We start from the raw sequence: 25,089 nt of genomic DNA, 5'->3' as shown, positions 1-25,089 counted from the left end.
GAAACTGCACAGTCCACATGGTCTCAAGTATGTACTATCTGTCCCATGCCAGAAAGTTTGGCAACCCCTGTCTAGCAGACTATTAGCTGTTCTAGGGGAGTTAGCATTTTTTTGGCAACTCTGAGACTCAAGGGAATGATGCTAATAGTGGAGGTTCAGGCAAATAAGAAGCTATTTTGAAGGAGGAATTCACTTCTAGTTGCAGTCAAAGTATACCCCACAGACAGTTGTCTTCTCTGTCAATCCAGGATAGTGGACTGCCTTTTCCAAATCCCTGCACAGAACTGCAAGCACCAGGAAGAAGAGATAGTTCTCTCGGCTGGGTCTGGCCCCCATGGAGGAGATCTAGAGCATAACTTCCCTGTGGTTCCAGGAGCACCCAGCTCAGCTCTGTGCACAGACACAAGCTAACTTTGACTTCTTTTACTCCTCTGGGTTTTCTGATGACAAGAGAGTGAGTTTTATGCAAGCCCCAGAAAAGGTCTTCAGTACTCCCTTTCTCTCCAGAGGCATCAATAAAGGGGTTTCAATGGAGAACTTCGAGAGAGCCCATCAATTTCTAAGCTAAGGAAAAATGGGGAAAGCTGAGTTGGCCTCAGGTCAGGAAGCCTATTTGCCAGACTATATCCATTCCCTATGTAAGAGGATGGCTGCCCACTGAAATGCCCAGCACTCTCAATGGTGGAGGAGAACACTGGCCATGGTTCCAGGGCCCAAGCAAGTTTCTCTGTGAGCAGAACCAGTCTTCTAAGAAACTTGGGGACTTGCTCATACTCCGATAATGGAGCTGAGACTGAAACCTCTGCCCATGAATGTGGGTCATGCAGCTGAAAGCTATACCTCATGGGGAGCCAGCCAGCTGGGCCCTGGGACATGCCTCCTCCCAAGGCTGCAAATGACACATTGGGCTGGAGTCAGGCTGAGGAGGAAACTTTCTCAGTCTGTGATGGCAACCTCAATGGAGAAGAAAGAAAATCTTGTGGGGCTTCAGAACCCATCTTCTTCCTCTGGCGTTGTCGTGGAAACTCAGTCATCTCAGCAAACACGGGCAGAGTGTCTGGGGAGCAATGCAGTGTCCCAGTAGAAAGCTACCAGAGATGCAAAGTTGTCTAGATGTGGCCGCATTGCTTTCAGAACCATGAAGCAGAGAGAGCGGAATCTATAAAAGGAAGTCAATCCCGGAGTTTGGAGAAAGACGTATCTAGGTTTAAATCTCAACTCCACCACTTACTAGCTATATGGCTTTGGTTATATTTATTCATTCATCCAGCAAACATTAATTGGAGGCTGACTATAAACCAGTGTCCCGCTAAATGCCAAGGACACAGAGTGGACCAACATAGAGGAGATGACTTTTCTTGCTTTTGTAGAATTTACATATTCTAATGGAGGAAAACAGACAATAAGCATGTATACATATAAATTTAAAAAAAATACTACTAGAGATTGGTAGAGGCTATGAAAGACAGAGTAATGCTAACAGTGACTTAGAGCAGTAGCTCTTTAAGAACAAGTAGTTAGGGAGCCTTCTTGGAGAGGGTAGGTTTTGAATGGAGACCTAGGGAAGGAGGTGGTCAGGTGACCATTTGGAGGAAGAGGGTTCTAGAAAAGGGAACTATTGGTGCAAAGGTCTGCTCACACGAGTCTCTGAGTTTCAATTTCTTTGTCTGTAAATGGGAAATAATTTGCTTAATGGGATTGCTGTAAAGGTTCAGTGATATATACTGCATCTAAAGTACTTAACTCAAAGCATAGTACTAGGGTTAAATGCTCTTTAACATTACTAAATACATAAAATCACAAGGTGCAGTTAATTCTGAGAGCGTGGGGTGAGTGCCGAGTCATGAAGGACTAACATTTGCCTCTTACCTTGCAGAATGGAAAAGGCTTGGGTAAATAGGTCAGATCTTTCAGCTGGTAGCTTCTATCTTCCCAGGAGCTTCCTTTTCAGATCCTGACCACACTTCATCATAATAACATGAATATGTTTCTTTACTCCAATCTGTAAATTACACAGAAGTAGGGATTTCTTGGGGTTTTTTCCCCCATCATTCTACTTCAGTGTTTAAATGAGATAATGCATGCCAAACATGTAGCATAGTCTTCCGTATGTGAGTGAATAAATGAATGAATCAATGAATGGATAGTGGGAAGGACGTTAAGGTAGTAAGTACAGCATGAAGTAGAGTCTGTCTGGGAACTGGTAATGGACCAGCAAAGAATGAATGTGGAATCCAGAAAGAGTGACCATCCTAGTCAGAGAGAACTCTTCCTGCCTGACTACCTTTGAACTAGGATATGATATTTTCTCTTGCCTTCAGACTCCAACCCAAACATCAGCTCTTCCTAAGCCTCAAGCCCACTACCCCCCAACTGGAAACACACCTTTCATCTTTCTTGGGGCTCAGGCATTCAGATAAAACTGTGACTACACCATCAGCTGTCCTGGGGTTCCACCTTGCTGACTCACCTTGCAGATCTTGGGACTGGCCAGCCTGCATAATCAAGGGAGCTGATTCCTTATAAAAAGGAATCCGTTATCTATCCATATATCCTATTGGTTCTGTTTCCCTGGAGAACCCTGGCTAACACAAAAGCCCATCCTAAGGGATCTACTTTAATTTAATCATCCCTTTAAAGACCCTATCTTCAAATACAGCCACATCCTGAGGTATTAGGGATTAGGGCATCAACATCTTATGTGAGAGGAGGCACACAATCCCACCAGTAACAGTGAGCAAATAATCCATTCTTTGCTCAAGCCATTGTTAACTGCAACTGAGAATGTATTAACTGCTCACACCAGGTGTGGATTCCACAGACCAGATTTGATGATCCATGAGGTGTCTTGCTGTATTTCCATGGTAATATGCCAAAATGTCTTCCGTCTTTGATGAGTTATTTAATAGTTAACATGTGGACTTGGGGGAAAGGAAATCTCAAAAGGGTGTCGCTTTGGTGACTGACTTTTGGGGCGATTGCCAACCATGCTTCAATTTGTCCCTTGCCAGCTAACCCTAAAATAACACCATGCACCCCTGACGTGAAAGTCATCCCAAATCTGGAGTCATCATCTGGGCTTTGGGGTGACGGAGGGGAGGTTCAGCAGCCATGGAGAGGTAGCTCTTTTAGCCAAACTTACTGACATATCCCTATGCATGCCTTCCAGCCAATGTCAGCTGCTAATCTGTATGAATTAATGCAGTAATAATTGGGCCGTATTCAGCAAGCACTAATTTCTTTCACTACATCAAATCAAGCCTCACGATTGTTTCGAAATAAACACGCCATCCCCAGAATGCTGAATCCCTGCACCGGCAGCTGGGTTCTGAATGGGTCTGGAAAGGTCCAGGGAGGAGGCCGGGTTACCGAATGGTGGGACTCAGATTCCTGAGTGCGTGAGAACTGATTGAGCCCAACCACATTTTATTTATTTATTTTTAAAGATTTTATTTATGTGACAGACAGAGATCACAAGTAGGCAGAGAAGCAGGAGAGAGAGAGGAGGAAGCAGGCTCCCTGTTGAGCAGAGAGCCTGATGCAGGGCTCGATTCCAGGACCCTGGGATCATGACCTGAGCCAAAGGCAGAGGCTTTAACCCACTGAGCTACCCAGACGCCCCCCCCCACCCCAACCACATTTTAAAGGATGAGAGGAAGTCAAGCTTTGATTCTGGCCAGTATCCAAGGAGAGCTCACCCAGGAGCATTCTTCGGGTTTTCTGCCTTCTTTAGACACCTCCAGCTCAACAGAATGCAGAGTCTGCCTGGCTGCTGCTCCACGTGCCTCGGTAAGGGGGCCCTTGCAGTGCCACTGCAGTGAAAGTCCCCGAGAGAGACTCTTTCAAAGACTCTCGGGTCCGGACTGCAGGTAAACGTCAGAGGAAGTGTCTAACAGACTCTTAACAAGCGAGAAAACAGGAAAACCGAAGAAAGAGAGAGAGAGAGAGAGAGAGAGAGACTGGGGGTCCGTGAACAGGAGATGCTTTTCTTTGCTCTGCCTGCAGGAGGGGAAGAAGGAGAAAGAACAAGGTCTAGAAAGATGATAAGGAAGCAGGGCAAGGGCTGGTGAGTTACGCCGGCCAGAAGATGCGCTGCTTCTCCACGAGATTTTTAGCGATCGATGGATTGGTGGGAACTTCAGATGTCTGCTCCATCCCTGGGCAGGGCGTTAAGTAAAATCCTGAAGGTCAACATTGCAGGCTCTCTTCTCTTCTCTCTCTCCTACATACTCATAATCATGAGCCCCTCCTCTGTGCCAGGCCCCATGCTGGGCCCTGGGGACACAGCAGACAGAGCTCCTCTCTCCCCTCCCTCTGTTCCTATCCCTTCTCCCCTCCCCCTCCGTCTCTTCATCTTTCCTCCTCCCTGCTTCCCGGACGCCCTGCTCCCTCCCTCTTGCTCCTCTTCTCCCCCCTTCCGTGTTTGCTGCCTGGCACCCCCACTCCTGATGAGCTGCTTATCTATCCACAAGCTTAGAATGTCAAAGCCTAGAAAGCTTCTTTAGATTTCTCTTCTCTTCCCTTCTGTCCTTATCCTGTCAGTCAGGATGAAAGAAATTAAGTGGTGTAAGTCTGTACATTTCTCTGTGATCCGGCTTCCAGGCCTGAGAGCTGCCTGCGAGCTGCCACATCACCTGGGTCTGGGTTCAGACACAAGCTGTAGGGGTTCTGGGAAATAGGTGCCACTGTGCCCCCAAAGCTCCACACTTCTAGGTCATGACTGAAAAGCAGAAAGGAAGCTGTAAATCAAAGCTCCAAGGACATTGCTTATGGCAATGGTGGTAATGAACCAGAACCCAAAACATGACGAGAACTCTGCAGTCATCTTTCAGTTTCTGGAGCAACACTGCTGCCTATGGTGTGCAGGTCACACTCTGTACAATGTGCCTGGCTGAGAGGGCAGCTTACCAAGGAGCCAAGCTGTATGTTTTTGTATAGAGCTGTGTCTGTCCCATCCAAAGGGGTCCCTTGTTATGTACTTGGCTGTTGGCTGTTGGGGCCGCTCTTGCTTACAGAGCCTATCTCTTTGAAATCCTCACAGGGACACAGGTGTATGCCAGTGCTGGTCAGGCGTATCGATGACAAGATAACAAATGGACTAACTTTTTAAAGTAGGTATTTTTTTAAAAATATTGTTCTGTGAAGTGTGTTTTAGAGTTATTGTAAATTTAATGCCATCTCTTGTGCCTTTTGCATGTGAAAAGTATATAATAATAACTATATATATTATGTAACCTGAATAATTAAAAGTATAGTAACTCCCATTTATGTGAACTTTCTCGGTTCCTGGTACTATACTGGGTGCCTATATATTTTGTTCCACAATTCTTCCTTCCCTGCCTGCCTCTACTGTAGTTCATTGTGGGTGGAATATTCTTCCTGCTCCACTGACTTTGGACTTAGCCATAATATATTTTGGGCAACAGAACTGGGTAGAAATAACACTGTGCCAGTTACTTATAGCTGAAGATATAAGAGACATGGTGAGGTTCTGCCAGCCCTCTTGAGGTTCCATCCTCCACCACAAGAGGAACCTGCCCCCAGGTAATTTTTGTTCTTTGACCTGAAACCATGACATGTGGAGCACAACTGAACCTGACCCGGAGCTCAGAGTCTAGCCAAGTTCAAACACAGCTGAGTACTGCCAAAGCACAGTGAACAGACTCATGAACATGAAGTAGATGTACACTGTTTCAAGTCATGAAGAATTGGGGGTTGCTTGTTACATGGCGTTATCAATGACAGGAACACTTACAGTGCCTGATGGTTTTCTTTTTTCTTCCTCTTTTTTAAAATTCTTGTGATCATTCTTTAAAGTGTGCGTTTCTATTTTATGTAAAAGAAAACCAAGGCTCTTAGAGGTTGAATAACTTATTTAAGTTAATAACAATTATTAACATATTAGCCAGTACTAATATCCAGCTCCATTTGATTCCAAGTTCCTCATACTGTGTCCAGAATATTAATGCTGTGTTCCCTCTAGAGATCCTTAACCAGCAAAAATGGCATAATTATAGTCAATAAGTTTGTGTTCTATTTAGGCACTAGGGCCAATGGATTTAATTTTGCAAGATTGCATTCAAACTGTCTCTCTGCTCAACTGTCAATTCCACACAACATTATTTTAAGCAGAATCCATCCTTCCTTTCCCCTTCACCCACCCCAAACTTCCTGTTTTTTAAATCTTCAATAGTTTTAAAGGTTCTAAATGTGATTCCTATTTCTCGAGGCCGAGATGACCAGAGGCTGAGGTAGAGTTTAACTTGGCATCTTGTTTGTTGTCAGTATGATAAGCCAGAACCAGATGCAGATCACTGAACTGAAGGATGACTTCTGTCTCCTGATAGCAATTTAGGCAGAAAAAAACAAAAAACAAAAAACAAAGCCCTTTGATGTATTGTTCAGTGAAAAAAGCAAGGTGTAGAACAATGTGTATTATACATTATTATTTGTGTGTTTGAGAAGCATGTGCATGTATGAATGTCTATAGTCTCCATAGGATTTCTTCAGAAGAATACCCTAGAAGGTGACAATGGTTCTGCCTCTGATAAGGGAACTTAGTGGTTGGTGGGGGACAGGGATGCAAAGAGAATTATTTTTCCCTGGGTATTCCTTTAAAGCTTTCTAAATCAGTGTGCATGACTACTCAAAATAATGGAAAGATTTTTTTAAAGAAGAAAGCATACCTTCTTCGTTCTACCCCCATTTTTCACAACAGTCAGGCTATATCTCCTAGGTTTCAGATCCCATGACTTTTTAAAAAGACTTGGAAGGAGGAGCTGGCCCAAGAGGAGAAGGCCCTTTATGCCATGTTCTCTTCCCTGTATAGTTGAGGTGGTGCCAGATAAACATCTTCAAAGTCTCTAGAGACAGCAGAGGCAAAACGAAGGGGCATAAGCTGGAGCCTATTGGCTTCCACAAGTGAAAGTGATCAGCTGTTTTCTTAAAAACAAGACATCCCCCCAAAATGTCCTCTGATCTTGCTCTGAGTTACACTATGAACGTGCCAAAAGTCAAAGACCTTAGATTTCCACCTGAAAGACAAGGATGTTTTTCCGTTAAATTCTAATCATATCACTAGAGTTTATCAATTGTTTCAATAAACAGACATCTATGTCCATTCATTAAAAAAAAAAAAAAAAACCCACAAGGTAAATAAATCAACTTTCAAATCATGTCCTTCTGCAAACACCAGCTGCGCCGGAAAAGGAAGGCAGCCTGCTAGCAGGCTCTCAGTGCAGGGCTGGGCTGGAGCTGTCCACATGCATGCCCAGAGCCTGTTAATGTGTCCTACAGCCCACAGGAAAGAACCTCAGCGGAAAACAAGAAGGCAGAACAATTGTGTGAACTTACCTCCCCTTCTTACTCTCTAAACATCTGGCTCCTGCATGTGTCAGCATGCATCAGATCCTTGATTTGAGCATGCTCTGGGGTTATTGATACAGAAAATCTCCACCTGAGTGAGGAGTGGGGTGTGGACCGGCTACCTCTTCATTAAAGAACGATTAGCACAGACTCAGTTTTTGTCGCAAAATAGTGGAGCAGGTTGGTTATAAGCCATGTTTCTGAAATGGCCCAGCTCTGTCTCTGCCAACTCTTTATGGAGTGAATACAACAAAAGCTGGAAGCCAAGAGACAGTAAGGAGAGCCCTTATGATTAGGGCTATAGAAAAAAAACAAAACACGCAAGACGCCATCTTGGTATTGGCTAGCCATGGGGAAAATCTCTGCTGTTTAACATAATGCATTTATAAACACAGATGTCAGGGATGAAACAAGTTTATTTTTATAGTTCCGCATCTTAGGTTTCCCCAGTTGATTCCTTTTCTTATCTACTTCTACGTCGGAATGGGCAAACAGGATTCAAGTGATGCATTTGGATGGCTTGCTTCCCAGAATTGTGTCTCTAATCATTAATGGGACACTTAATTCCACCTGTGGACATGGCAGATTTGTGATCATCACAACTGTCCCCACGGTCATGCTCCTTGTCTGATTTCACTGGGATACTTTGAGTACAAACCTCCTGAGGTTATTTCAATGGCAGCTAAAAATCAGTTTGGTTGTGGTATTGCCTGGAGATTGATCAGCTATTAGGTTTCTGTGTCTGTTATAATTTTAAGTATCTGCCTAATTTTTAAGTACTTAGAGCCACTTAAATTTGGTTAGGCTGCAGGCTTAATTTGCAAGCAGAGCATGATGACTGCAGACCACATGCAAAGCTTGCGGGGCACTTCTTCCGCTTCTCTTTTGCACCTCTCTCATTAGCACCTGGTCCCTTGGCTGGGTGGGTGAGCCTATGAAATAAGGGGCAATGACAGTGCCACTGAGCCAGTGGCACCAAAAGGAAATCCAACAAGGCTCAGGGTAAAGTCCTGTATTCAGGCTATAAAAAAGAAATCAGTCACACAATTTTAGATTGGGAGAGACTGAGTCAGCAGCCACATACATGAAAGAGATTTGAGAGTTTAGTTAACTGCAAGCTAATTTTTTAAAAAAATTAAACATTATACACTTCCAGTGTATCAACAAGCACTGCTCTAAATATTTTACAAATGACTCTTTTCATTTCACAGCAACTTAATAAGGTAAGTATGATCATTAGACCCAATTATCAAATGGAGAACTGAGGCATGAAGAGAATACATAAATTGTGTCTAGTAACATAGCTAGAAAGGGTTAGAACCATAATTCAGATTCATGCTGTCTGGCTCCAGACTCTATGCTCTTAATGCTGAACCTTGGTGTAAGGCAGTAGTGGGTGTAACTGGTAGAAAATAAATTTGGAGTAGGTTTTGTTTAATGTTGTTACTAACTGAAGCTCATTAAAAGAAAATTGTGAAGATCAAAGCTTCTCTTAAAAGAAAACTAGATGTCCAAAAATTTCAAATGTTTCAAATAACAGTGAACAAAGTGAAATTCTAGAACCTTAAAAACAATTAATATTATCTTTATAAAGTTGATATAATGATGTTATACCCATAATTTTGTGATCATTTTGGTGGAAACTATCAACTATTTGGTAGAAATATCAGGGTAATGTTCCAAGTCAAATTAACCTTCTGGGTCTTCAGTCTCATTTGTCCAATGTGTGAAATGAGCTCAATAATTTCCTAATCTTTTCACATTTTAAAAATTCTAATATTCCCCCAAATTATCTTTCAGGCCAATCATGAATTTATTTATTCAATCACGGAAATGGCATTTTTCTAAGCATTTCCTTTTTTTTACAAGGCATCCTGCTGGCATCATGGAGAATGGTGAGATGAGAAGGTAAGCCTTGCACTATAATGCAAACCCATCGAAGTTCTTGGACAAAGTATTGGTTTGTGTTCTTAGCTGCAGAAACATTATCACTCTACCTGCTTTGTATAAGGAAGGATTTGGTAGGGGGATTTTAAATATTCACAGACTCTTTAGAAAAGCTAGAGGGATAATTTCTGGACTGATGCTCTTAGAACCCTAAAGCCACCCTCGAGAACTGGCCTGACCCAGATGCCTTGCACTGATTCTAGAACCAGCTGGATGTCTTCCTCTGTCTACAACAGCAAAATGGGTGTTCCATGCTCCTCTTGTTTCCATAACTCACTTCCAAGTCAAATCCTGTCATAGGTAGATAGGATTGGAAGAAGCTGAATAATGGTAGTGCTTTGCAAGGGGACAGGTTATGTGGGAAAAATCAACTTTGGGAGGATTCTATTTGAGATAGGCAGTATCCATGGTTTGGGGAACTATCGAAATGTAGAAAGGGTGTTTAAGAGGTTTTTGGCAGCCATGAATAGCAAATGTCTGCTACAGGTATTTCTCTCAGTTCAGCAATGGGAAGGCTGTTATTTAAGAATAATGTTGAGTTATGTTTGTTTGAGATATTTACAACTGAAAATTAATCCTTATTATGATGGTAGTGGTGGTGAGGATGATGGTGGTGGTGATTATTCATTGAGGATTTTTCAATATTTTAGCCACTGTTTTCCATATTATAGTGGAAATACTATTTTATGTTTCGGTGGAGTAGACCCTCTTTAGCTGTCAAGGAAACCTATGACCAAGGCTTAAGTCATTCAGCATATTCCATTCCCTGGCCATCCCTGGACGGGCATTTGAAGGTCCTAAGATCAATGAGTGTCAGTCTTAGGATTTTTATTTTATTGTTGGACTGGAACATAGGAAAATGGGGTCTATGTTTCTTGACTGCCATCTTGACACCATGTGGATCCTTGAACAAAGCCAAAAAAAGGAGAGTAGAGCTAGAATTGGAGAAAGATCAAGTTTTGGTGACAGTATTTGAGCTCCTGGATCAAACTACTGCTATAATTGGCATACCTTCCAAATTTACATTTAAGTCAACAAATTCCCCCATTTCTCTTTAAACCACACAAGTCTTGTTTTCTGTGATTTCTTTCCAAAGTTGTCTTAATTTCTACATATACATTAATCCTTTAATTCTCAAAAAATATCCTATCACATTTCATAGATGAGGACCCAAAGGCTCAAAAAGATTAGTACCTTGCACAAAGTAACAAAACTTGTCCACATGACTTCAAAGCACAGGTCCTTAACCTCTTGTGTTATGGGAGGGTATTGGAGAGTACTGGGTGGGTGGTAGCACTGTGATTTAAAATTTGAAAAGCATACCTTATGGACTAATAGTAAGCTATTCTGGATGTCAGGGAAGCACCTTACATTTCCTTTATATACCCTGCAATGACTAGATGTACATACTGTGCAGACTGGCTCTCAGAATGCACTGCTTGCTTACTGAGTGAACTGGCAGAGAAGGGAATGGAATGCTTCCAGTCTGGGAGGATAAGAGAGACAGATTAGCAATCTCCACCTGTATGAAGGAACATTATATAAATGACAAGGACATCAAGCATATATAACCATGGCTAGAGAACAAGGGTACGTGTGGGGGTGTCTGTGTTGCAGGAAGATGAACAAAGTTTTAACATCAAACAGGACCTTCTACTCTTAATGCTATGCAAGACTACAGACTCATTTTCTGGAAATATTAAAGAAAGAACAATATAATGATCTTCCTGGCCTACTGATATTTCCCTAACCGCAAATGCTCTTTCATGTTTTCACTGCATGTGCCATTCCCTCTGCTAGGAAAGTACTTCCCACTCCTTGTTTGTCTAGCAAACTCTTACTCATCCTTTAGATTTAGCTCAGATGCCTCCTTCTCAGGGAAACCCTCACTGAACTATTACCTTTGTCTCAACTCCTGCTTCCTCCATCTCCCCACAGCATCTCATGTGTACCTACATTAGACCTTAACACACTTTATTTCAACAATTTGTCCTACTTTTCTGAATATAAATCAAGGGGCACATTTTATTTCTCCTGGTATTCGTTGCTCCTTACATAATGCCTGCAACTCTAGGTGATCTTGCAAATCCTGCTAAGAAAGTCCTTCCTCCGTATCCTTCTCTCAAACTCTTTTCCTGTTTGTCTTTCAAAATGCTGCATAGAAATCACCTCCTTGGGAAGCCTTCCTTGACCTCCAAAGCTGGCTTACGGTGTTTTCCCTGTGTAGTCCCCAAAGCAACCAACACATATGTAATGATTAAGAGAGTAGGTGTCAGGGACGCCTGGGTGGCTCAGTTGGTTGGACGACTGCCTTCGGCTCAGGTCATGATCCCGGAGTCCCAGGATCGAGTCCCGCATCAGGCTCCCAGCTCCATGGGGAGTCTGCTTCTCCCTCTGACCTTCTCCTCGCTCATGCTCTCTCTCACTGTCTCTCTCTCTCAAATAAATAAATAAAATCTTTAAAAAAAAAAAAAAAAAGAGAGAGTAGGTGTCAGTGTCTAATTGACTGAACTTGAATCCCAGGTCTGCCATTTCATAGCAGGTTCCTAACCCTGCTATGCTTTGGATTACACATCTATAAAACAGGAATAATAATAAAAAATAATATACCTCATAGACATTGTGAGAGAGAGGGTGAAGTCTGAGAGGAAACAAGCTGCAGTAGAACCACAAATATTAACTGAGGACTGACCATGTGGAAGACACTGTTCTGGGCACATCAGCAGGGAATGGAACAAAGATTCCTGTATTGTGGCATCATTTACATGGCACCTTACAGTGGTGTGAGAGAGTAACCAGCATAGAGATGGCATGACATACAATAACTAATCTAAATTAGTAATCACATGGTATATTAGACAGTGATAACTACTATGGATGAAAAATAAAGTGAAAAGGTGAAGGCACTGGAGGGGGCATGTTTGGGAAGGAAGGTCTTCCTGAAAAGATAACAAGCGGTTAAAGACTTGAAGGAAATGGGTGAGAGAGCCATATATGCATATGGGAACACAGAAGGGAATAGCAAATGCAAGGACCCTGAGACAAGAGCATTTGGGGTATTCAGGGAACAGTAAAAAGGACAGAGTGGCAAACATGGAGTGAGTGAGAGTCCTGCAATGGGAGAGTTCTCTGTGGTTGTAAATAAGCCATTGTGAAACGTAATGACTTAATAATCATATTTTGTTTATGTAGCTTCAATTTGAGCAGGGCATGGTGGGGATGATTTATTGTTGTTCCAGGTGGCATCAGCTGGGGAGAGTCAATGAGGGGCTGGGGCACCACTTTCAAAATGGCTCTCTCACTTGGCTGGCAAGTAGATGCTGGTTGTTAGCTGAGAGCTTCATAGGGACTATTGGTCAGGGGCCTAGGTTCTTCTCCATGTGGGATGTTCTACAAGCTGCCGGCTCCCTGTAGGCATGGTGGCTAGGATCAAAGAACAAATGTTCCAATAGGCACAAAATGGAAGCTGCCGTAATCTATTGGTCCAACAGTCATAGAGGTCAGATTCAATGGCAAGAAAGAGAAGACCCTTGGCTTCTCTACCGGAGGGATGTCAAAGACTTTGAGAGCCATGTTTTAAAACTGCCACAGAAGTAGAGAAAATGTGAAGGCTGAGGAGAAACAGATTAAGCAGCTGGGAGCAAAAGCTTGTTTACTGATATGTTAAGTTAGACATCCCAGTAAAGACATTGAGTAGGTAGACAGATCAGTGAGTCTGGAGTTTAGGGGAGAAGGCAAGGATGGAGATACAGATTTGGGAGATATCAAGCATAGAGATGGTATTAAAATCATGGGATTGAATAAGACCACCAAGAAAGTGAGTGTGGATGGAAAAGGAGAAAAAGTCCACCATTATGAGGCCTTGGCTAGGAGATGAGAAGGAACCAGCAAAGGACACTGAGAAAGAACAACAAATAAGTAGAATAAAAACCAGGAGAATGTGTTGTATTAGAAGGCACATAAAGGGAGTGTTTCAGAAACTGAGAAACCAAGATGGAGGAAGGTCCATCTCCCTAAATGTTGAACCCATACATTATCATGCCCAGAGTAGTGCTGGAAAAACTGACTGTGAACCAGGCTCCAAAGTCTTCAGGGAATGAAGGGTGTGACCTGAGGTTTGTTCATGGACATGACAAGGAGGGATAGTGAAGGATGTGGATAATGACATAAGATTTAAAGCCAACTGAGCATGTGAGTTTTTGATCAGGAAAAGAGATGGAAAATTGTCTAGAAGCAGCAACAAGAGGGAAAAAGGACACTGTAGAAAGACCAAGAGCAGTAACCTATTTCCTCCCATCTTATGCGCAATATGCATAAGATCCAGGTATAGCTTTAAGACCATTAAGGAGAGAGAGGTGTGGGTCAGTGTGAAGAGCCTGCAGAATGTAGAGATTTCTTTACTGGGGTCCATATCAAGGCATGGTCCTAGGGGTTACCTGTGCCTGATATCCAGTGACAGGCCGGGACCAAGATCACCTCCACAGAGGCCAGTAAGTATAGAGACAACTATCTGTGAACCAGAGGATCCTCCATAAAGATATGAAGCTGCACTTGTATGCCATCTTGTACAAGGGGGTGTTAGAAAGAGAGAACAGCCATAAAAGATCTTGGAGAAATTCCTGGAGGTGTAGAACTGCTCAGAGCAGTACTAGTTCCGTATCTTCCTAGCTCAGATCATGGGCTTTGTTTCCTTGCTTCATCTCTTAGTAAAATGGTACCAATAATAATTTTGAAAGGGGACTTTAATCTCTGCTTATTCTCTTCCTCCCAAAACCCATACCCACCCCCCAAAGAACTGGACTGTCGCTTAGAATTTTTCAGGAACAGATAACTTAAAAAATATTCACTTTAAACATAATTAAAACCATACATGTTTATTGTAGAAAACTTAGAAATTAAAGATAGATATCTGACCACTTCTTATCCTCTGTGTTGTTACTACCCTGCTACAAGTATAAGATTATGTCTTGCCTGGACGCTTGCAAATTCTTAACTGGTTTACCCTGGTATTAGTCGTGATCTTTCCCCTTTCATCCTCCTCTCAGCAGGATATAATAATTCCTGTTCTCTGACAACATTTCTCTCACTGCTATCATCAAAAAGTCTTTGCCTTGACTTCTTGAGTTGAATTCTTGAGATTTTTTTGTCTGATCCTTGATTTGTGTTTCCATGGTAAGAATGAGACTGCTTCCATTTTGCTTTTTTTCTTACGTAACTGGACTGATTTATCTCTGGCAAGAAGTTTTGGGCCACCATTTTTAAGCTACAGGAGGGTCTGGACCCCTAACAACTAGTTTCAAGTCAGAAAGTCCTAGCCTGGGGGCCATTTGTCTTGTCCTTGGAAGTTACTCCTATCCCTCAGCTCAAGACACCTCATCTGTCTTCCTTCCAGCTCTTAGCTTCTACAATCCTTGGTCTTCCTGTTTCAGGGAACGTTCTTACTAGCTCATCCTCAATATCTGTGGACAGGAAGGTCAATCCAAAGTCAAGTGCATTTGGACAAAATTCTGACTTCTTATCCTTTCCTTGCAAACATACACCCTTAATAGAAATCTGAGTTCTATCTTTGCCTTTGTTCAGACTAATAAAGATCTTTCAGTTCAACTTGGATAATATTAAATGAGCAGCTGCATGGTTTTTGGTGAAATAATGGGTATGATCGAAACCTAAGACCACTCTTCTTTCCTGGTAGTGACTTTTCTTTTCTTTCTCTGTAGTAAAATCTCATTCATCCACTAATGTTTATTCTCCAGTCTCCTCTCTAGAGGATTCAAAAATGTCATGTCTGTCGTCATCTTCCTGCAACAGTGATTCACTGGCTGGTTCTAAGGCCCATTCTTGACTGTGAGATCACCGTAAACAAGAGCTCCTGGTGACAGGTTCCTTCTCTGACAGTCCCAGTTATGTAAAACGTATTGTTCTGGCTATGAGCTCACCTTTAAAACAATGGCTTGTGGTTAAAAAAAATAAATAAAAGAATAAAAAAAGAGACTAAGAAGAATGGGTAACACCTGAATAAATGAGGCGATTTGGGGAGACTTTTGGTTGACATAGCATTTTCATGGGGCTCCAAAACGGGAGTCATGGTTTCTCTGTGCTTAGAGCTCGTTTGAGAATCTTTTTAATGAGACTACAATGACTTTAAGCAGAGGGACAAAAGTGTTTTGGCTTTCAAGCAGATTTTTAGCTCTTCATTGGGATTGGGGAACAAAAATGTGAGTCCTAATAATGGAAAACTGAACCTGTTGCTTAATGCAGCATTAGGACACAGTTTGTGGGAAAATAACCTGTATTTTTATATGCTGTTTATTCACACAGACACGCGTATGCGAATATGCTGACACATGCAGAGATACATGCTCAAATAATGCCACAGTATTTTTTACAGAAACATATGGAGATATATATATACACATATATATATATATGTATATATATATGCACACACACATACACACACATTATATGTACACACACATTATATATATATATATATATATATATATATATATATACACATATATATGTTTGTGGGTTTTTTTGAAATGTGAGTTGCATCTGCAAAAGTTGTGTAATCTTGTCCTAGAGAGAGAAGCCTGTGTGGCGCATGGAGATTTTGGAAGCGCTCTCTTCTCTCCTTATTTGAAGCACAAGCCAGTGATTGTCATTCACACTGAGCAGAGGTGTCTGTGCCAAAGGGTGACAGAATAGATAAGTAATCCCCAGTGTCAGCTGTTGGGTGTGATACCACAGAGATGTACGCCCTCTGTGCCTGCCAGGACCATCTCTCTCTGTTCTGGAAAGTGGAATCCGATGATAAATGTCAATACACTTACGTTGCCACATGGAAGTGAGCTGTAGCTGTCTGGATCACAAACAGAAGCGGCAAGTCGCAAGATGGGGGTGCCAGATGGCACTTAGGAGTTGGGCACGTGGGATGGCTACTGAGGGAGGTTTTATTAGCTGAGATGAGTGGCCTGGCACTGCTGAGTGCCACCTTGCCCCCTCTGGGGGTTCCTCCAGAGAACATTATCCAGTTTGCTTTTAGATACCCATTAAACACATACACCACTCTCCTGCTCCCGCCTTTTAATGGACTCATTGGGATGTGCTTGGAGGTTCTTTGGCTGAGGGGGTGTCACCAAAATCCATAAAAGGAAAGAAAGTAGTGTAGGAGTGAAGCCTTGCCATTAATAAGGCAAAAGGGACTTTTGTGATGAGTGGTGACATTTCTTTCATGGTGCGATCAGGCTTGAGGGGCAAGTGAGTTGTTACCTGCGTCAATTTCCCCTTTCTTGAAGGAGGTCTTTGGGAAAGTGTTTGGTGTCCCACAGCCAAATGGTCTCATTTTCCTTTTACCGTGGGGGTCGGGGAGGGATCCCTTCACAATATGAAAAACTTAAGTTTGTATTTTTGAGCTTTTCAGTTTACAAAGCATGTTCACATGTACTAACTTCTCCTCCCAACCTCACAGCTGTCATCCTCGTGTTATGGATGCAGAAATGGGGACTCAGAGAGGTAGCAACCTGTTTCTAGTCACACAGCTAGTGAGCCCCCTACTCCTGCAGTCAAGCCTGGACTTGACCCTTCAGCAGCACCTACCACTCATTGGTGCCTCCTGTCTTAGTCTGCTAAGGCCACAGACTGGGGGCTTGTAAACAGAAATTTGTTTCTCACAGTTCTGGAGGTTGGAAGTCTGAGATCAGGGTCAAGTGAGGGCTGTCTTTGGGTTTGCATACCAATTGTTGTGTCCTCACATGGTGGAAGAGGCCAGGGAGTTCAGTGGGGTCTCTTTTATAAAGCCACTACTTCCACCCATGTTGGCTCCACTCTCAGGATTTAATCACCTGCCAGTACCATCACATTGGGGATTAGGATTTCAACATATGAATTTTGGACTGATATAAACATTCAGATCATAGCACCTGCTATGCGCCACGTGCTTTACACATATTATCTGGACCCTTTCAACAAACCTGTAGAGAAGGCATCATTGTTGTGATACACAGATGACAAAGTCAAGGCATAGAGGGACTAAATGCTTTGGTTGGTGTCACATAGTCATTACGTTGCTAAGCGAGGCTTTGAAAGCATGACTGTCTTGACTCAAAACCCTACATCTTTCCGTTCTAATAATTATAATAGCTAACGATTAATGAGAACTTACTATTTTCTGGCCACTGTTGTAAGGGTTTTATTGATATTACCTCATTGAATGTTTATAACAAGACTGTGAGGTAGGTATTATTAACATCCCCATTTCACAGATGGACAAACCAAGGCATAAAGAGGATCAAGGGACTTACTAAAGGCCACACAGCGGGAGAGGGGTAGAACCAGGGTCTGAATTCAAGCAATTTAACTCTGGGAGTCACATTCTTGGAATACCACTATGTCCACATAAGCACTATCCTAGCTTGCCTACTGCAGGCTCAGGGGGATGGTTTAAAAAGGCTTTTGGAAAAACCCATTTCTTTATAGAGTCAGTACTAACTTCTATGTGAGTTTCAGACCCACCCCAACCCTCCAGGGTCTATTTTAGATCAGAAACGACTAGGCTCTTGCTCTTGAAAATGCCATTGCTGACTAGCAGCTTCCGCACCTACTTGGGAGCTTCTTAGAAATACAGAATCTCAGCACCAGCGCTACCGAGCCAGAGTGTGCAGCATTAGCAAGATCCCCAGGTGATGCGGGCACGTTCAAGTTGCAGAAGCACTGTTCTAAGCAGGAACTAAAGACTTTAAGGGCATCATTCTGAATCTCAACCACATTTTGGAATCCCTGGGAAGCTTTAAAAAGTACTGATGACTGGATCCCAGTCTCCAGAGAATCTGACTTATTTGCAGCCTGAACACTGGGAATTTTCAAAGCTCTCCAGTTGACTCCTAAGTGCAGCCAATGTTGAGCCACCACTGCTCTGGAATGCCTTGTTCTCAGCAATTCCCCAGGGTTCACCCACATCCCCACACCCAGACACCTGAATCTGACTTTAGGTTTGGAGGATCAGAGAAGTCATCACAGGAGCTATTCGACCATAGCTTATGATCACTATTATCTTCAGTAGAGCGGTAATTACCACAGAACTAGCACCGTTCAGACTCTACTGGCATGGAAAGCTTTCCCTGTTCCCACCTCAATGATTTTTCTTCCTTTTCTTTCACTTACACATGAAATAACTTATCCTGAATGAAAAAGAGAAGGCTTCAGATGCGATGCTAATTACCCTGACCCTCTGTGTTGGCAAGATTTGCCATCCAATCACGAGGTCCAAGTGTTTTTCCTACTGCCCAGATGCAAGGCCTATGTGGCAAAGGATTTGATGGTAGAAGAAGAGCTGAGGTTTTGAAGTAGACGCCCACCATGTCCTTGAGGCGATTATGTCCAATCCTCTGTGCAAGAACCCAGATTGACGCTGACTCGTAGTAGAGCCGTGAGTTGTAATAAAAATGTAGAAATTTCCTCTCTAAGACAGGGAATATCTTTATGGTCATATTTTCACACACAACAGTAAGTTCCAGCAGGGCAGGGACTTTGTTATACTCTGTGGTATCCTTGGTGTCGAGTACCTCACGTATGGTAGGTACTTTGTAAACATTTATTGAATGAACCACTGAGGAGATGACAATCATCAACACGATTTACTGACACTTTATAAACATTATCTTGCTTCATCCTATGACAATATTTTTTTTAAAGATTTTGTTTATTATTTGACAGAGAGAGATCACAAGTAGGCAGAGAGGCAGGCAGAGAGAGGGGGGAAGCAGGCTCCCCGCTGAACAGGGAGCCTGACGCGGGGCTCGATCCCAAGACCCTGGGATCATGACCTGAGCCGAAGGCAGAGGCTTATCCCACTGAGCCACCCAGGTGTCCCCATTCTACGACAATCTTAAAAGAATTTTGTTTATTTGCTTTTATTTCTTTTTCTTGTGATGAAATTTTTTTCATATTGTGATATGCTAGTCACCATGCAATACATCATTAGTTTTTTATGTAGGGTTCCAAGATTCATTGTTTACGTATAACACACAGTGCTCCACGCAATACGTGCCCTCCTTAATACCCACCACCAGGCTCACCCATCCCCTCACTACTCTCCCCTTCTAAAATCCTCAGTTTGTTTCTCGGAGTCCACAGTCTCTCATGGTTTGTCTCCCCCTTCGATTTCCCCCTCTTCATTGTTAATTTTCTTTTAATTAGTCACTGAAGTTAAATAATTTATCCATTGGTGGTTACTTTCTAGTGAGTGGCAAAACCTGGATTAATTCATTCAGTATTTATTTATTGAGTGCCAGACACTGTTCCAGGTATTTGGACTGTATTAGTGAACAAAACAGAAAAGATTCCTTTCTCTTTGTAAATTCAAGGGAGAGAAGCATACAATTAATAACCTAATAAATAAGTAAATTATATAAAATGTTAGAAGGTGTTAAGAGCTATGGCAAAAAAATTAAAGAAATAAAGAAGATCAGGGCAAGCAATTAGGAGTATCAGAAAGGTTAAGGTAGTGGTGCGCAGTCTCAATGGTTAGTTTTATATGTCACCTTGGCTAGGCTATTGTACTCAGTTATGTAATCAAACACAAATCTAGGTATGAAGTTATTTTGTAGGTGTGGTTAACATACGCAATCAATTGACTTTAAGTAAAGGTGATCGTAATTGATAACATGGGTGGGTCTCACCCAATGAGTTGAAGACCTTAAACAAAATGAGGCTTCCAGAGAAGAAATTCTGCTCAAGCCTGCAGCCTTAACTCTTGCCTGCATCCCCGGCCTGCTCATCTGTACTGCACACTTTGGACTCCAGACAAGAAAGCAACACCAACTCCCGCTTGGGCTTCTAGCTTTCTGGCAAGACCTATGGGTTTTGGATGTGCCAGCCCCCCGATTCCTTAAAATAAATCCCTGGAGAGCCCTGACTGATAGAGATAGTGAAAGCGGAGTGGTGCTGTAATAAATGCCTAAAAATGTAAATGTGGCTTTGGAATTGGGTTATGGCAGAGGCTAGAAGAATTTTAAGATATGTGATAGAAAAAGCCTAGATTGTCTTGATAAGATGATTGGTAGAAATATAGACATTAAAGACAATTTTGGTGAAGACTCAGACAAGAAGTGGGGAGACTGCAGAGAAAGCTTTTATCATCTTAAAGAACGCATATGCTGTCATACAGAATGTCTCTGCGGATGTGAATGTTAAAGGTACTTCTGGGGGGGTCTCAGCTGGAAATGATGAACATGTTACTGAATGTTGGATGAAAAGTGTTTCTTGTTATAAAGTGGCAGGAAACTCGCCTCAATTCCAGAGGCCAAAACTTTGGGCTATCATATTACTTTAGGGTAAATAAGATTGTGTGCAAACCTGGGCCAGCAAATTCTGCATAACTGACAGTTTTGTCCCTGCAATTAATTAATAATTCAGGAAAAAAGTAGAGAAGGGAGGTCAGATGGGTTGGTGGTTAAACATTGTAATGGTTAGTTTTGAGTCAACTTGACTGGGCCACGAGGTGAGGGAATATTTGGTCAAACATCATTCTAGGTGTGTCTGTGAGGGTGTTTTGGGATGAGATTAACATTTAAATCAGTAGACTGAATAAAGCAGATTGCTTTCCTTAATGTGGTGGGCTTTATTCAATCAGTTGAAGGGATGAATTGACCAAAAAAGCTGACCCTCCCTCAGGTCAGAGAGAATTCGTTCTGCCTGACTGCGTTTGACCTGGACATTTGGATTCTTTTTCCTGCTTTGGACTTGGACTGAAACATTGGATCTCAAGCCTGTCAGTCAGCCTTGGATGATAACTACACTAATAGATATCCTGTTTCTCAGACCCTCAGACTTGGACTGGGACTCAACCATGGGCTCCTGGGCTGGAACTAAACCATGGGTTTTTGCTTCTTAACTCACCTTGTAAAGCTTGGGGCTTGCCTGCCTCCATAATTGTGTGAGCCGGGATTCCCTTTAATAAATCTCTTTACAAGCACACACACACATACACACATCGATGCACAGGTAGGCAGGCACACACACACACGCTCTATTGGTCCTGTTTCTCTAAAAAAGACTGAGTAAAGACAACAACTGGCCCTTCAGCACAGATAGTTTGTGGATTCTCTTAGTTCTCCAATTTCAATGTGCAGAGGAATCTCCATTAAATATGGACCTCTGTTAAATAAAATAAATAATAATAATAAATAATAATAAATAAAAATAGTAAATCTAAAAAATAATAAATAAATAAATAAAACTGGAACCTCTGTTAAATACGCAGATTCTGACCCAGGAGGTCTGGGGTGCGGGGTGGAGATTCTGCATTTCTTTTTTTTTTCTTCTTCTTTTTTTTCCCTTTTATTTTTTCAGTGTTCCAAGATTCATTGTTTATGCACCACACCCAGCTGTCCATGCAATACATGCCCTCCTTAATACCCACCACCAGGCTCACCTAACTCCCCACCCTCTCCTCTCCAAAACCCTCAGTTTGTTTGACATGCTCCTGGGTGATGTTGATGTTTCTTGTCCTTAGGTCGCTCTGAGTGGCAAGGCTCCAGGTAACTTCTATTACCACAGACTGATTAATTAATGTCCTACCTTTCCACAGAATGGAATTTGGGAGCATGAGAAAATTAAGGTGACCTCTGAGGTCTTCTAAACCTGTCATTTCTGTGGGACTTTTACATATTTGTTCAATTTTTTTAAAGAACTTCAATATGGTAATTCAGGCATGGTCTCCATGCATATTATTTTCCATTTTTATCTGGAAACGTTGAGGCTAGATAACTCTACTTGAATCACCAGGTATTCTACGTTGGGATTATTGGAATGTATTTTTATATAGTTTGATTCAGACCAATGATTTTTTAGGGAGACAAATTATTCAGACCTGATAAGCTATCACTCTAGTCAAGGCATCTGTCCTTTCAAAGTCAGGGGTTTCATTTAGCCATTGAAATGGCCACATTCTAGACTCCTGAACAGCTAGCAGACTTGATCTTACTTAAAGCAGAGAATATAAAGACCCAGAAGGAAGTGTAGACAAAAGGTGACCAATAAAATACTTTAAAATATATCTGTATGTATAGGAGTGGAGGGGGTTGTCACTCTTGCTGTAGGTTCTAATTATGGAATTTGCAATTAAAAAGACCAGAAACTGGCCTTCATAACATAAAGGGGCAGGAAGCAGGAATGGTGCTGTTGGAGCTTATGCTTCAGAGAAGAGAAGTGCTTGACAGTGGCTGTAGCCACAAGACCTGGCCACTGTCAGGATCAGAGCAGGCCAGGGGAGGAGGCAGAGAAAATGAACACCCTACCTCTCTTCTAGCTTCCAGTCTCCATACTGGTGCCTCCTACTGGCCAAGCCAACCAGCAGCCGGATGGCAAGTGACCCTGTGGACAGCAATCTCCTGGGGCACAGAACCAGGCAGGAAATGGGTGGAGAAGGGGTTCAGAGGGGCACCTGGAGAATAACAAGCACAGATCCCATATTCTATAAACTGACCCCCTCGTTCTTGGGCTTCTCATAAACTTCATACACACATACACACCTGAAACTCCTGCCAGGCACTTATACATCCCATTGTTTGGGGATCAAAGGAGACACTGTGGAGGAGTTGTTACCTTTGAGTTGGTTCAATCCAAGATAACTTTGTGGAGGCAGTGGCTTTGAGGTGAGCTCATATAGACCTGAGAGATATGAGTTGGGGGAAAAGACATTCACGACAGAGAAAGAATGTGGAGAGGGATGCTAAGAAATGAGTGCCGAACAAGCCTGTTGGAAGGTGACTACAGGTCCTGATTTGAACGTTATGGAGGGAGCAATGGCTCTTGAATATAAGAGTGACACATGGAGAGAAGATTAATCATCATCATCATCATCATCATTATCATCATCATAATACCTGTGTATTGGGTAAATTAGAGATAAAGTCATCTTTGATAGTGATTTTTCACATACATCCTGTCATTTATGCCTCACAACACTGATGGGGATGGTAACATCATCATCTTCATCACTGTATAGAAGGAAAAAATGAGGGATGGAGGAAATAGCTTTGTCAAGTGTGGTAGACTATGTTATTGTTCAAAACTATATTTTGTCTTTCCCCATGGAGTTTCTCTTTATTGGGTCCTCCCTACCAGATAACTTTCTGATTATACATGTGCCATTGACATCAAGTTTGGTTACATGATTTTCTTCGAGCAATAAAATGTGAATGGAAGTGATCCTCACCGCGTCTAAGAAGAACCTTGAATATCCATTTTACTTGTTCCTCTCAGTAGAGGATACTTTGTCAGTTCAGATCCCAGCATGAAGAGGAACTGAACAGATCTATGGCAGTTACCCACCATGTGCATGTAATAAGAACAAGAAATCTTTGCTCTGATACTGCAAGCCATTGAGAAATGGGGCCATTTGTTAATGCAACCTAACCTAGCCGGTCCTGATTGATAAACCAAAGACAGGAGTTTCCTCCTAGTTGCTGTTTGGAATATTCATCTTTAGTTTTCACTGTACTTGACCTCCCTGTCATATTTAGTACTTGATCAGCCCTTCCTTTGTGAGATATTTATTTTCCTGTGGCTTCTACCGGACTATGCCTGTTACCTCTTGAATCCCCCTGAGGTACCTCTGCCTTGGTTTTTTTTTTTTTGGTTGTCACCAAAGTTCTAGCCTTGGATCATCTTATCTAATACATATTCTTTGGGCACCTACTTTCACAATCCTGGTTTCATCAGTAAATTGGTGTATCTATGAGAATTGGGGTAGGAAGCAGGAGCACATTTCACTTTATAGCTTTGATATCAGAGCCATGGAGGAATATCAAATCATATCTAAGGGAAAGAGGGAGAGGGGACAGAAGAGCATTTTACTGGCTCATCAGAAAAGAAGCCCAAGGTGAACGGAGCTAGCTGTGGAACCAAATGAGGATGAAGAGTCGAGAAAGATGACAGTGACTTTATACACCCTCTCAATATGTCTGAGCTTCTGCTGAAGCACGGCTCTTTGGAGTTTTGGAAAACTGCGATGTTGATACTTTCAGGAGGTAGGAAATGTGGAGATGAAAATAGCAGGAAGAAAAACCGTAATGAAATACTTTGAAAAATAATGTGTTTTGACTGGAGAAATTGAATTCTTCAGTTTCTGGGCAGGTGAACCTGTCTGTGGTCTGCCAGTGAGAGCAGCACAGGTGTTCGCAAAGTGAGACACTGGCATGTTCATTTGCCTTTGTTCTGCAGGTGACAGGCGTGGTGGCACACAGGCAGATGCAGACGTGGAATACTTTGATTAGTTCCTCAAGTTGAGTATGCCCACAGATGGGTCTCATTTCTCCTCGGCATTTTCAATCTATTCTTCCTTCTGTATTCTGGCTCTCAAGAGGTGTTAGGAAATTCTGGGGGGAGGGTCATGGTTTGGATGTCATAATGGCTAGGAAATGCTACTGGAATTTAGTGGATTGGGGCCAAAGATGCCAAACATTTTTAAATTGCACAAGAGAGTCTCACATAGAAAGGCTTGTCCTGTCCAAAATGCCATTAGTACCACTATTAAGAAACACTATATGAATGTGAGCACTGGAGACCCAATTGCCCAAGAGAGAAACCTGAAAGTCATCCAAGATCCCTTCCTCTCACTTCCCCTCCCCTCACCCCACTAACCTGTCTCTGAGTCTTGTAAATTATACCTTCTAAATATTTCTCAAATCAACATCCTTCTCTTCATTCCCACTGCCCTATATTAGCCTCCAAGTTCTCCTCTTATCTCTAAACTAGGCTTCAGGCTGAGCC

Source organism: Mustela nigripes, chromosome 1, assembly GCF_022355385.1.
Source record: "Mustela nigripes isolate SB6536 chromosome 1, MUSNIG.SB6536, whole genome shotgun sequence".
Classification (NCBI taxonomy): Eukaryota; Metazoa; Chordata; class Mammalia; order Carnivora; family Mustelidae; genus Mustela; species Mustela nigripes.
Note: the sequence above shows the minus strand (reverse complement) of the source record.